The following is a 13,257-nucleotide window of genomic DNA, read 5'->3' as shown; positions in this document are numbered from 1 at the left end:
TCAAATTTATTCTCTTATTTCCTACTATGCACCGAATAAAGGACAAGCAAAGTTTTTTCAATCCATGTTCAATACCCTAGCCCCAATAACAGAAGGTATTGTCATTTATGGTGGGGACTCTAACCTTGCGTTCGACTGTGGTGTTGACAAATCACGTCCCCCAGGAAAGGACAGGGTCCGTCCGACCAAGCAGAGTCTGAAAGTTGCTAGACAACTGTTTCATTATGGTCTAGTCGATATATGGAGGGAACTTAATCCTAGAACTCAGGACTATACTCATTATTCTAGTCCTCACCAAACCTTCGCTAGAATTGATCACTTTTTTGTCCTCCAACAACATATTCCGCTGGTTCAAAGGGCAATTATTAAAGACTCTGCTTTGTCGGATCACTCCGCAGTTCTTCTCTCTCTCCAGGGTGGCTCACTCCCGCGATCGGGATTTCATTGGCGACTGAATGCTTCCATACTTAGTAACCCGGTTCATGTGACTGAGATAGAGAAACACATACAGGATTATTTCCACCTCAATGACGTGGGCGACATCTCCCCTTCGTCGCTCTGGGCGGCTGATAAGGCCACCATTAGGGGTACCTTTATTCAAATCTCCTCTAGACTTCGCAAGGCTCGCAAATTAGACATAGACAGGCTTGAGAGGGAATTCTCCTCCTTAAGCAAATTAAATAAAGCTCATCCCTCTAAACTCACTGCTGACCAGCTTAATGCTACCCGCACCAATCTAAACCTTGCACTAACAGCTGTAGCGGAAAAAGATCTCAGATGGGAAGGGGGACGCTTCTATCATCAAAGTAACAGATTAGGCACATTACTTGCTAAAAGACTAACCCCCAAAACCAGACTGTTTTCTCTTCCCAAGATAAGATTGAAAGACGGGTCTCCCTCTCAGAATCCCCATAAAATTTTGGCCGCTTTCCACGACTTTTATCTCTCTCTTTACGGTAGCAAGGTTGACTGCTCATCTCCTGGTGATGTCCATTCTTTTCTACAATCGATACAAATACCTAATTTAAAAGGTCGCCATAGGGATGAAATGGATGCGCCAATTTCGGCTGAGGAAATAGAAGGGGTCATCAAAAATCTAAAGACCAACTCCGCTCCTGGGCCGGATGGGTTCTCTGTTCATTACTATAAACACTTTTCTCATGTCTTAGCCCCTTACTTAGCACGCTTCTTTAATCACCTCCGGTCTGGTTCTTCCCTGGATAAAGCCCTGAACTCAGCTTTCGTTACGGTCATACCTAAACCGGGAAAAGATCCCAGTTGTGTTGCTAATTATAGACCGATATCCTTGATAAATAATGATCTTAAAATCCTAACGAAACTCCTAGCTAATCGACTCTCTAACTTCATCAGTCTTTATATTCACGCTGACCAAGTGGGCTTTATCCCGGGAAGACAGGGACCGGATCAGATTAGGAGGGCAGTGGACGTAATTTCGCTCCTGGGTTCGAAGTGGGATGGGGGACCCCCCCAACAGGGTTGTCTCCTTTCTCTTGATCTTATGAAAGCGTTTGACTCGGTTTCCTGGTCTTTCCTGTTTTCTACCCTGGAAAGATGGGGATTTGGTAAGTCATTTATGAATATCATTTCACGCTCTCTACTCAAACCCAGAAGCCCAAATTAAGATGCAGGGTTACTATTCCAGCCCTTTCCCGATTCTCAGGGGCACAAGACAAGGATGCCCCTTATCGCCCCTGCTCTTTGCCATGATCATTGAGACTCTGGCAGTAGCGATTAGAGCGAACCCAGACATTACAGGTGTACGGTGTGGCCCTCAAACTCATAAATGTGCCTTGTTTGCGGATGACGTTCTGCTTTTTATTACTCATCCTACCACATCGCTCCCAGTTCTCTGCAGACTTCTCAATGATTTTGGTGAACTCTCGGGCCTTAAGGTCAATTATGCGAAATCCTCTGCGCTTAACATTAACCTTCCATTATCACTTGTCTCCCGACTAAAATCTAGCTTTAAGTTCACATGGTCAGACTCTTCCCTCCCTTACTTAGGAATACACCTGACGGCCTCCATTGACAGATTATACAATGCTAACTTTCCCTCGACTTTTTGCAAATTGGAGGAAGATCTCGTCTTTTGGGACTCACTTAAATTATCTTGGTTAGGTAGGGTGAATTCAGTTAAAATGACTCTTCTCCCACGTATCCTGTATCTTTTTCGGTCTCTACCTATCCTGGTACCTAAGGATCATATCCGTATCTTTCAGGCCAGAATTATGAAATTTATTTGGGGATCCAAAAGCCACAGACTATCGAAGGAAACTATGTTCCGTATGAAAAATCAAGGGGGTCTTGGAGTCCCCAACATTCTCTGGTATTATAAGGCGGCACAACTCTCCCAATTATCTACGGTTTATTTAAAAATCGCTCACCCGGATTGGGTAAATATGGAAAGACAGGCAGTTCCCAACTTTACACTTGACTATCTTCTTTGGTGTGCACCTAAGATCAGACCAGCCATACTAGCACCTACACTCTCACACTCAATTGCTCTCTGGGACTCCATGAAAGCAAATCCACATATTACCTCCAACTGGAAGCCCCTCTCTCACGTTTTTAGGAACCCTCTATTTCCTCCGGGCCAGGACATTAAGGCATTTCGTTGGTGGCTCGATAAGGGCATTTATAGGATTGGCCACCTAGTCTCCCCCTCAGGTCCTTTTTCTCTAAGTCATTGTCTGAGGAAACTGCACATGCCAGTCTCGGAAAAATTCAGATTCCAACAAATCTCTCATTTCCTCAAATCTCTAGAATTGTCCTCAGGCTCTCCTCTCTCAATTACTGAATATGAACTTTGGGGTGGCCAGGCCATGGAGCAGAGAGGGGGGATTTCTGTGATTTATCGTGCGCTTGCCCAAACAGAATCTAAAACGCTTTTTATGCGGGAATGGGAAAATGATCTCCAGCAGCAATGGTCTTTAGGCGATTGGCACATGGCAACTCGTGCGGCAGCTAAAGGCTTACTCAATACAACTCTTATTGAAGCTAACTTAAAGGTTCTTATGAGGTGGTATATGGTTCCTCTGAGACTAGCCAAAATATACCCACACGCTTCTCCCCTCTGTTTCCGCGAATGTGGTCACATTGGCTCGATGGTACACATTTGGTGGGAGTGCCCCAAAATTAGAAATCTATGGAATAAGGTATTCCATATTATCCGGAAGATCACAACCTTGCCTATCCACAAAACGCCTCAAATAGCCCTTCTAAATTTCCCTCTACAGGGTGTTCCAAAATTAACACAACATCTCATTAGATTTATTCTCATTGGTACCAAACTTACCATTGCCAGGGCCTGGAAGCAGCCCACTGTTTCCTTGGGATTGGTAAAAAGGAAAATATCATGGATCATGGTTCAAGAAAAGATAGTGAGCATCTTCCTTGACAAGGTAGATAAACACTCAGCGACATGGGATCCGTGGATCAGATACACCACCAAATGTCTTCATTCTCCTGAACAACGTTCGTGAGCCAGGTGAGAGCGGTCCATTTCGATAGTTTCTTCTATCTCAACTGTTCCTTACTATCTCTACTTTTCCTTTTCCTCTCTATTCTTCATCTTTTCTTTTTCTTTACTGTTTTTCTATATCTAGTGCTCTCTTTGCTACCGTAATTAGGTTCAACATTGGGTTTCTATACTCTATAAGAGTACAACATTACCATGCTAAATGTGTTACATGACTTTCTCAGGGCAATTGCCTTTCTTTAGCTCAAACAGCTCTTTAATTACCTGATACGAGTTATTTTCACTCGCTTAGGCAAAGGGTTTTTTTTTGTTTTTTTCCTACCTAGACCAGTTGATAGGTTATTTGCAGGCTTATGATATTCTTTTTTCTTTTTTTTTTTTTTTTTTTGGGTCTGAACCTTCAGGTGTCCGACACAGTGTGATCCCATTTGGGGTGTCGGACACGAGTGGTTTTCCACTACTGTTTAGCTGCTAGTATTATGGGTTCTTAATCCCAAGTGTTGCTATGTACCCCTGCAGATATCTCTCGTGATACTCTTTGTATACCAGTTTGTATGCCTACCTTAGTCATCTCAACTATACTAGACTTGTTTTAGCAAACCTTATGCTTTGCTCTCTATCTATGTGAAACTCATTGTTGTCAGCTATCACTTTGAGCACAGATCTGCTGTTGTTATGTATTTCATTGCTATTTCAATAAAAATCTATTGAAAGTAGAAAAAGCCATATCTGAGACTGGCCAATAAAAGAAAAAGATTAAGATGGGCAAAAGAACACAGACATTGGACAGAGGAAGACTGGAAAAAAGTGTTGTGGACGGATGAATCCAAGTTTGAGGTGTTTGGATCACAAAGAAGAACGTTTGTGAGACGCAGAACAAATGAAAAGATGCTGGAAGAATGCCTGACGCCATCTGTTAAGCATGGTGGAGGTAATGTGATGGTCTGGGGTTGCTTTGGTACTGGTAAGGTGGGAGCTTTGTACAGGGTAAAAGGGATTCTGAATAAGGAAGGCTATCACTCCATTTTGCAACGCTATGCCATACCCAGTGGACAGCGCTTGATTGGAGCCAATTTCATCCTACAACAGGACAATGACCCTAAACACACCTCCAAATTGTGCAAGAACTATTTACAGCAGAAGCAGGCAGCTGGTATTCTATCGGTAATGGAGTGGCCAGCACAGTCACCAGATCTGAACCCCATTGAGCTGTTGTGGGAGCAGCTTGACCGTATGGTACGCCAGAAGTGCCCATCCAACCAATCCAACTTATGGGAGCTGCTTCTAGAAGCGTGGGGTGCAATTTCTCCAGCTTACCTCAATAAATTAACAGCTAGAATGCCAAAGGTGTGCAATGCTGTAATTGCTGCAAAAGGAGGATTCTTTGACGAAAGCAAAGTTTGATGTAAAAACAATGTTATTTCAAATACAAATCATTATTTCTAACCTTGTCAATGTCTTGACTCTATTTTCTATTCATTTCACAACGTATGGTGGTGAATAAGTGTGACTTTTCATGGAAAACACAAAATTGTTTGGGTGACCCCAAACTTTTGAACGGTAGTGTATATTGGAAAATTGATCAGTCCTGATGAAGTGATGGCCTATCTCATTTCTTGAGGTCCAAAAATGCCAGGACAATACAAACACCCCCAATTGACCCCTGTTTTGGAAAGTAAACAGTCTGAGGCATTTACAGCCATGGTGAGCTTTTGAAGTTGTCATTTTTTTTTTCACTATTTTTGCATACTGCCACCAGTCAGGGGCACGGACAGTATGTTAAAAAGAAATTATTTTTTATTCAATTCTTTTTGAACATTTTATTTTTATTTTTTATATACTTTCACCAGAGTAGTTCAGTGTCACTATAGTAACATTGTACTACTCTGGGGTGGGGGGCTTGATCAGGGATTTTTTTCTATTACATTTTGTGTAATTACATGTTGTGTACATGTAACCACAAAGTTTTCAACTGTCATTAATGGGTTAATCATTCATTACAGCTGTGATCACTAGTGATCTGTGATTGGTTACAGCTAATCATAGGCTGCTGTGATTGGCCCAGATACCATGTGATAACTAATCACAGCATAGGCAACTGTTTGGAACAAATGAATTCCTAACAGCTTTGTCTACATTGTATTTAACCACTTTCAGACCGGACCATTTTGCTGGTAAATGACCAGAGGTCTTTTTACACTTTGGCACTGCGCTGCTTTAACTGGTAATTGCGCGGTCATGCAATGTTGTACCCAAACAAAATTTGCGTCCTTTTCTTCCCACAAATAGAGCTTTCTTTTGATGGTATTTGATTGCCTCTGCGATTTTTATTTTTTGCGATATAAACGTAAAAAGACCGCAAATTTTGAAAAAAAATGATATTTTCTACTTTTTGTTATTAGAAAAATCCAATAAACTCAATTTTAGTCATACATTTAGGCCAAAATGTATTCAGCCACATGTCTTTGGTAAAAAAAAAGTCAATAATTGTATATTTATTGGTTTGCGCAAAAGTTGTCACATCTACAAACTAAGGTACGTTTTCTGGAATTTACGCAGCTTTTAGTTTACGACTGCCTATCTCATTTCTTGAGGTGCTAAAATGGCAGGGCAGTACAAAACCCCCCCAAATGACCCCATTTTGGAAAGTAGACCCCCTAAGGAAATTGATAAGAGGCATGTTGAGCCCATTGAATATTTTATTTTTTTGCCTCAAGCGATTGAATAATGACAAAAAAAAAATTTTTTTTTTTTTTTTACACAAAGTTGTCACTAAATGATATATTGCTCACACATGCTATGGGCGTATGTGAAATGACACCCCAAAATAAATTCTGCTGCTTCTCCTGAGTACGGGGATACCACATATGTGGGACTTTTTGGGAGCCTAGCCGCGTACGGGGCCCCGAAAACCAAGCACCGCCTTCAGGCTTTCTAAGGGCGTACATTTTTGAGTTCACTTCTCACTACCTATTACAGTTTTGAAGGCCATAAAATGCCAAGATGGCACAAAACCCCCACAAATGACCCCATTTTAGAAAGTAGACACCCCAAGCTATTTGCTGAGAGGCATGTTGAGTTCATGGAATATTTTATATTTTGCCACAAGTTGCGGGAAAATTACAAACTTTTTTTTTTTTTTTTTTTTTTTCACAAAGTTGTCACTAAATGATATATTGCTCACACATGCCATGGGCATATGTGAAATGACACCCCAAAATAAATTCTGCTGCTTCTCCTGAGTACGGGGATACCACATATGTGGGACTTTTTGGGAGCCTAGCCGCGTACGGGGCCCCGAAAACCAAGCACCGCCTTCAGGCTTTCTAAGGGCGTAAATTTTTGAGTTCACTTCTCACTACCTATTACAGTTTTGAAGGCCATAAAATGCCAAGATGGCACAAAACCCCCACAAATGACCCCATTTTAGAAAGTAGACACCCCAAGCTATTTGCTGAGAGGCATGTTGAGTCCATGGAATATTTTATATTTTGCCACAAGTTGCGGGAAAATTACAAACTTTTTTTTTTTTTTTTTTTTTTTCACAAAGTTGTCACTAAATGATATATTGCTCACGCATGCCATGGGCATATGTGAAATGACACCCCAAAATAAATTCTGCTGCTTCTCCTGAGTACGGGGATACCACATATGTGGGACTTTTTGGGAGCCTAGCCGCGTACGGGGCCCCGAAAACCAAGCACCGCCTTCAGGCTTTCTAAGGGCAATACAGTTTTGAAGGCCATAAAATGCCAAGATGGCACAAACCCCCCCCAAATGACCCCATTTTGGAAAGTAGACACCCCTAAATTTAGGGGTACACTAGTGAGACTAGGTAATAAATGGCGGGTGCCCTGAAACTATAAAAAAAATAACTAACCAATCAGCGTCACCTGTAACAGTTATATGGTGATCACTGGTGAAAGGGTTAACTAGGGGGCAATCAGGGGGCTTTATGCGGTAGTATATGGGGGTCCCTGGCGCTATAAAAAGCTGCGGCGAACCTAAATACCTACCTGCCTAACTAGCGTCACCTGTGACACTAATACAGCGATCAGAAAAACGATCGCTTATTAGGCTGGGTTCACACTGGAGCGATGCGGGAACGCCACGAATGCGCGGCGGGTTCCCGCATCGCATGCCTCCCGGCGGCAGTTCACACTGCCCTATGCGAACTGCTGGGAGTGTCAGTGAAATGTTACTGACACCCCCAGATCAGTTCGCATATCGCAGTGCGATCTGCAAACTCGGATCGCATGGTGTGAACACCCATGCGATCCGATTCTGCTGCGGGCCAAAAAAAGGGTCCCGTGCGAATTTGCGGCGGGTGCGGCGGGTGTGGCGGGTGCGGCGAATGGCTGAACTCGAATCGCACAGAGATCGGATGTGATTTGCACTGCAGTGCGGTGCGAATCACATCCGTTCTCAAACCGCTGCAATGTGAACCCAGCCTTAGTGACACTGGCGACGGGGGGTGATCACGGGGTTAAACCTTTATTGGGGGGGTTAGGGGGGTACCTTAGAACTAAAGGGGGCTAACCCTAACTGCCCTAACAGTTATTAGTCACAAATGACACCCGCCGGGTGATCAGGGGGTTAAACCTTTATTAGGTAATAAATGGCGGGTGCCCTGAAACTATAAAAAAATAACTAACCAACCAGCGTCACCTGTAACAGTTATATGGTGATCACAGGTGAAAGGGTTAACTAGGGGGCAATCAGGGGGCTTTATGCGGTAGTATATGGGGGTCCCTGGCGCTATAAAAAGCTGCGGCGAACCTAAATACCTACCTGCCTAACTAGCGTCACCTGTGACACTAATACGGCGATCAGAAAAATGATCGCTTATTAGGCTGGGTTCACACTGGAGCGATGCGGAAACGCCACGAATGCGCGGCGGGTTCCCGCATCGCATGCCTCCCGGCGGCAGTTCACACTGCCCTATGCGAACTGCTGGGAGTGTCAGTGAAATGTTACTGACACCCCCAGATCAGTTCGCATATCGCAGTGCGATCTGCAAACTCGGATCGCATGGTGTGAACACCCATGCGATCCGATTCTGCTGCGGGCCAAAAAAAGGGTCCCGTGCGAATTTGCGGCGGGTGCGGCGGGTGTGGCGGGTGCGGCGGGTGCGGCGAATGGCTGAACTCGAATCGCACAGAGATCGGATGTGATTTGCACTGCAGTGCGGTGCGAATCACATTCGTTCTCATAAACCGCTGCAATGTGAACCCAGCCTTAGTGACACTGGCGACGGGGGGTGATCACGGGGTTAAACCTTTATTGGGGGGGTTAGGGGGGTACATTAGAACTAAAGGGGGCTAACTCTAACTGCCCTAACAGTTATTACAGTCACAAATGACACCAATGCAAAAAAAAAAAAAAAAAAAAAAAAAATGACATTGGTGTCATTGTGACTGGGGGGCAGGGGTAATTGGGGGGGTGATCGGGGGGTAAAGGGGGGGTGTGAGTGTGCCTGGCATGTTCTACTGTGTGTGGGATGTGTTGGTGCAACTTACTGATCCGCTCTCCTCCGTGTCGGAACGAAAAATACCGACACGGAGGAGAGAATACATCACTTCCTCTCCTGTGTTTACATTACAGGAGAGGAAGTGATGTCACCGTGGATTTCTATTCGTCGGGAGCGATCGCGAGGGGGTGGCCATGAATGAATGGCCGTCCCCTCGTCCGGGATCGCTCCCGTACGAATACCGACCGCCGCAGGCACCGGGCGGGGGCCCGATCGGGCCCCCGACCCGCGGGAGGCAAGGGACGTACATGTATGTCCTTATGCCTGCCCGTGCCATTGTACCGACGTACATCGGCGTGCGGCGGTCGGCAACTGGTTAAGTGATCGCATCAAATGATCACCGGTCCCCAATTTGCTGTGACACAGCGGTCGAGGGAGGGGTTTAGCCCGAATAGGCAAAATCACATACATTGTACATGATTTTGCCTGCGCGTGCCAACCTGCTACAGTATATGTCTTGTGGCTGGTTGGCAAGTGGTTTGCGTCATCCCTGTTGTCAGTGAAGGATTCCCCACTGACAGCAGAATGTAAGCAAAAGAGGCGCAATTAAAGTGGTTGTAAACCCTTAACAACCACTTTATACAACAGGTAAGCCTATAATTAGGCTTACCTGTAGCTACACTGGCTATCTCCTAAACCTGCACAGTTATCCCCAATATTTACATGTGCAGATGTCATCTGCAAATATGCACTTAAGCAAACTGAAGCAACTGCACTGTGGCTTGTATGAGAGGGTTGCAAGAAAAAAGACGCTCCTCAAGAAAGGCCACATGCAGTCATGACTGAGCTTTGCTAAAACACACCTTGAAGATTCTAAGGCCACATTGGAAAAGGGTGTTCTGGTCAGATTAGGCAAAAATTTTATTATTTGGCCTCAACACCAAACGTTATGTCTGGCACAAATCCAATACAGCTCACCATCCAAATAACACCATTCCTACAGTAAAGCATGGAGGTGGTAATATCCTGTTATGGGGGTGGTAATATCCTGTTATGGGGCTGTTTCTCTGGAGCAGAGACTGGAGCACTTGTCAGGATAGAAGGAACAATGGATCGGGCAAAATGCCATCAAATTCTTGAGGAAAATCTGCTGCCCTCTACCAAATAGTTGTCAATGGGAAGAAGGTTTACCTTCCAACATGACAATGACCCATAGCACATAGCAAAAATGACCCTGTGATGGAACCGATCCCACATTACGATTGAGTGCTTCCGTCATTATACTGCTTCCTAAATCTGAATATAGATATCAGATATTCCAACCGCTCACAAGCACAAAACAAGACGACACTTGCTTAGCTGCTCAACATGGACTGATTTATTAGAACCAAAATGCCAAACATGAGCTAATTATCTAAATCAACACTCAGACTAGTTGACTGAGGGATAAGACTTTTCGGCTCCTAGCTCACTAACAATTCAATAAACATTACCATAAAAATCAACACAGGGTTTATTAGCCCTAACAACAATGTGTGGAATACTATTACAAGCCAGACTAGACTCATTTACATTATACAAGCCAACAGACAGGTGGATGGAGTTCATGACATTAGCATCTGACAGTGTGTGTCCCAACAGCATGAGGTAACACACACTATATATACATATATACAGCATTAAATCTAAATAGCACAGATTATAGTGGGGTTCTCATTCACCCTGTGCCCCTTAAAATCCAGGGCCCATAATCAGTCGGCAAGAGGCTCGCATTCAGTCCTCTCAAAAAGCCTGTGTCCTGGCTAGGTCTGTCACACAGGAGGAGACCCCAGACGGGTTGACTCCGAAGTTAGTCAGGGGTTCCAGTCCTCTAATGCTGGTATCCACACAGTACCTCAAACAAATTGTCCCAAACAGAGTATTCCTCACCCAGCCAACCTCTGCCTCTCTCAGAGAACATGCCTGATGCTGGGAAGAGGTGTGGACCGCCCCTTCTCCCTGGAGTCCTTTCAGCCACTAGAGAGAAGACAGGGTGGTTGGGCTCAGTCTGCCATGCTGTTGGGCATCTGGGCCAACTGCCCAGAATCCCTGGGGTATACAGGTGGAGACTGAAGTCCCATCCACCTTTACAGGAAATCTGTCCTCTGTTTGTTGTGGGCAGAGGCCAGCAGCACTCTGTTCCGTTGCCAGCAGTTCAGCGGGGTGTAAGCGCTTTTCTACATCATCTGCTCCAGCTAACTGTTGGGGAGAGAGGCTGACTGCCCCAGCTCCCTGGAATGCCACAGTTGTTGCCGGTGCTGGGCAGAGGTTGCTAGCACTCTGCCCGGTTGCTAGCACTTCTGCTGGTGTTCTGTTAGTGGAGACCACAGGCCCATCCATTGAGACCAGATCAAGCTGCAGTTGTGAGGTGATGACTGCATTCTCTCCTTGGATCCTGATCTTCAGCTTGTGATAGACTGCCACCTCCTCACCCTGGGCCTCCAGAATTGCTGCAGGTGTGTGGCAGAGGTCTTGGACCCTCTGTCCGGTTGCCAGCACTTCTCCTGGGGGTTTGCTAGGTGATTCCTCCTCTACAGAAACGTCTATTAAATCCCCAGTCTCTGGAATTGCTAAAAGTGTGGGACAGAGGTCTTGGACCCTCTGTTCAGTTACCAGATCTTCAGCTGGAGAAGTTTGTTGCAACTCCATAGATGCTGCTGGCAGAAAATCACATGTCCCTGTCAGTGTTGTGGGAGAAAGGCTGACTACCTCTTCTCTCAAGAAGGCCAAAGCCACCGTTGGTGCTGGGCAGAAGTTAGCAGAACTCTGCCCTGTTGTCAGAACTTCAGGTTTGGGGACGACAATCTCCGGAGTTTCCACTGCCGATTCTCTGGCATGCTGCTGAACGTGTTCTAGCAGTTTCCTGTATGCCCTTTCCAGATGCTGTTCCTTCCTTAACAAATGGTCCAGATCAGGTTTAAGCTCTGAGACCCCTGCAAGACCGAGCATAGCCTCTCTATATTCTCGCAGGTCCTCAAGGGTAGGTTCCCCTTCATCGCCAAACACAAAACGATCTGTAAGGCTCTCCCACCGCAATCCAGGGCCTCCAAAGTCATATCCCTCCGGAGAGCATTCTGTTGTCTCCCCTAAATATCCCTGCTCTGCGTGCCATTGCAGAGCCCAATAATGATTGTCCAGCTCTATCTCCTGCTGGACCAGCCTGTCCATTTCAGTCACCCATTGCTCCTGGGGCCGCTCTCCCAGGAATGCCATCCGCAATGCCCATTGGTCACTGGCCCATTGCTCTTGGGTTGGAAAGCACTTGCCCTGTTTTATACCAGCGAGCTGGAGGGCTCCAATCCAGAGCTCCACCCAAATCCGCTGTCCAAGCTCCAGGTATTAATCCTCAGACACAGTCCTGGTGTATGCTGAAAGGACGATCCGCAGCAGCCCTGGGAACTCTGATGCCAGGTCCATATCTCCGCTGAGGTGACTTAAGTCTGCTATCCTGATCTTGGATCCCAGTGGAGGTTTGGATGTCCCAGACTGCAGGAAGCAACCCACTGCTTGCCACCAATGTGACGGAACCGATCCCACACTCCGATTGAGTGCTTCCGTCAGTATACCGCTTCCTAAGTCTGAATATAGATATCAGATATTCACAAGCACAAAACAAGACAACACTTGCTTAGCTGCTCAACATGGACTGATTTATTAGAACCAAAATGCCAAGTATTTATAATACAGTAGAAGACTAAAACCTAACCTAATTAGCATGAGCTAATTATCTAAATCAACACTCAGACTAGTTGACTGAGGGATAAGACTTTTCGGCTCCTAGCTCACTAACAATTCAATAAACATTACCATATACATCAACACAGGGTTAATTAGCCCAAACAACAATGTGTGTAATACTATTACAAGTCAGACTAGACTCATTTACATTATTACAAGCCAACAGACAGGTGGCTGGAGTTGACATTAGCATCTGACAGTGTGTGTCCCAACAGTATGAGGCAACACACATTATATATACAGCATTGAATCTGACTAGCACAGATTATAGTGGGGTTCTCATTCACCCTGTACCCCTTAAAATCCAGTGCCCATAATCAGTCGGCAAGAGGCTCGCATTCAGTCCTCTCAAAAAGCCTGTGTCCCGGCTAGGTCCTTTACAGACCCCACAGTGGTTAAAGGATAAAAAGGTGAACGTCCTTGCATGACTTAGTCAGTGAGACTTAAACCCCATTAAAAATCTGTGGTCACTTGTTGAATGGGGGAGGGGGTCAGAAAAACACATTGGTGG

Source organism: Lithobates pipiens, unplaced genomic scaffold (assembly GCF_037356315.1).
Source record: "Lithobates pipiens isolate NorthernLeopardFrog02 unplaced genomic scaffold, aLitPip1_a1.2 Scaffold_59, whole genome shotgun sequence".
Classification (NCBI taxonomy): domain Eukaryota; kingdom Metazoa; phylum Chordata; class Amphibia; order Anura; family Ranidae; genus Lithobates; species Lithobates pipiens.
Note: the sequence above shows the minus strand (reverse complement) of the source record.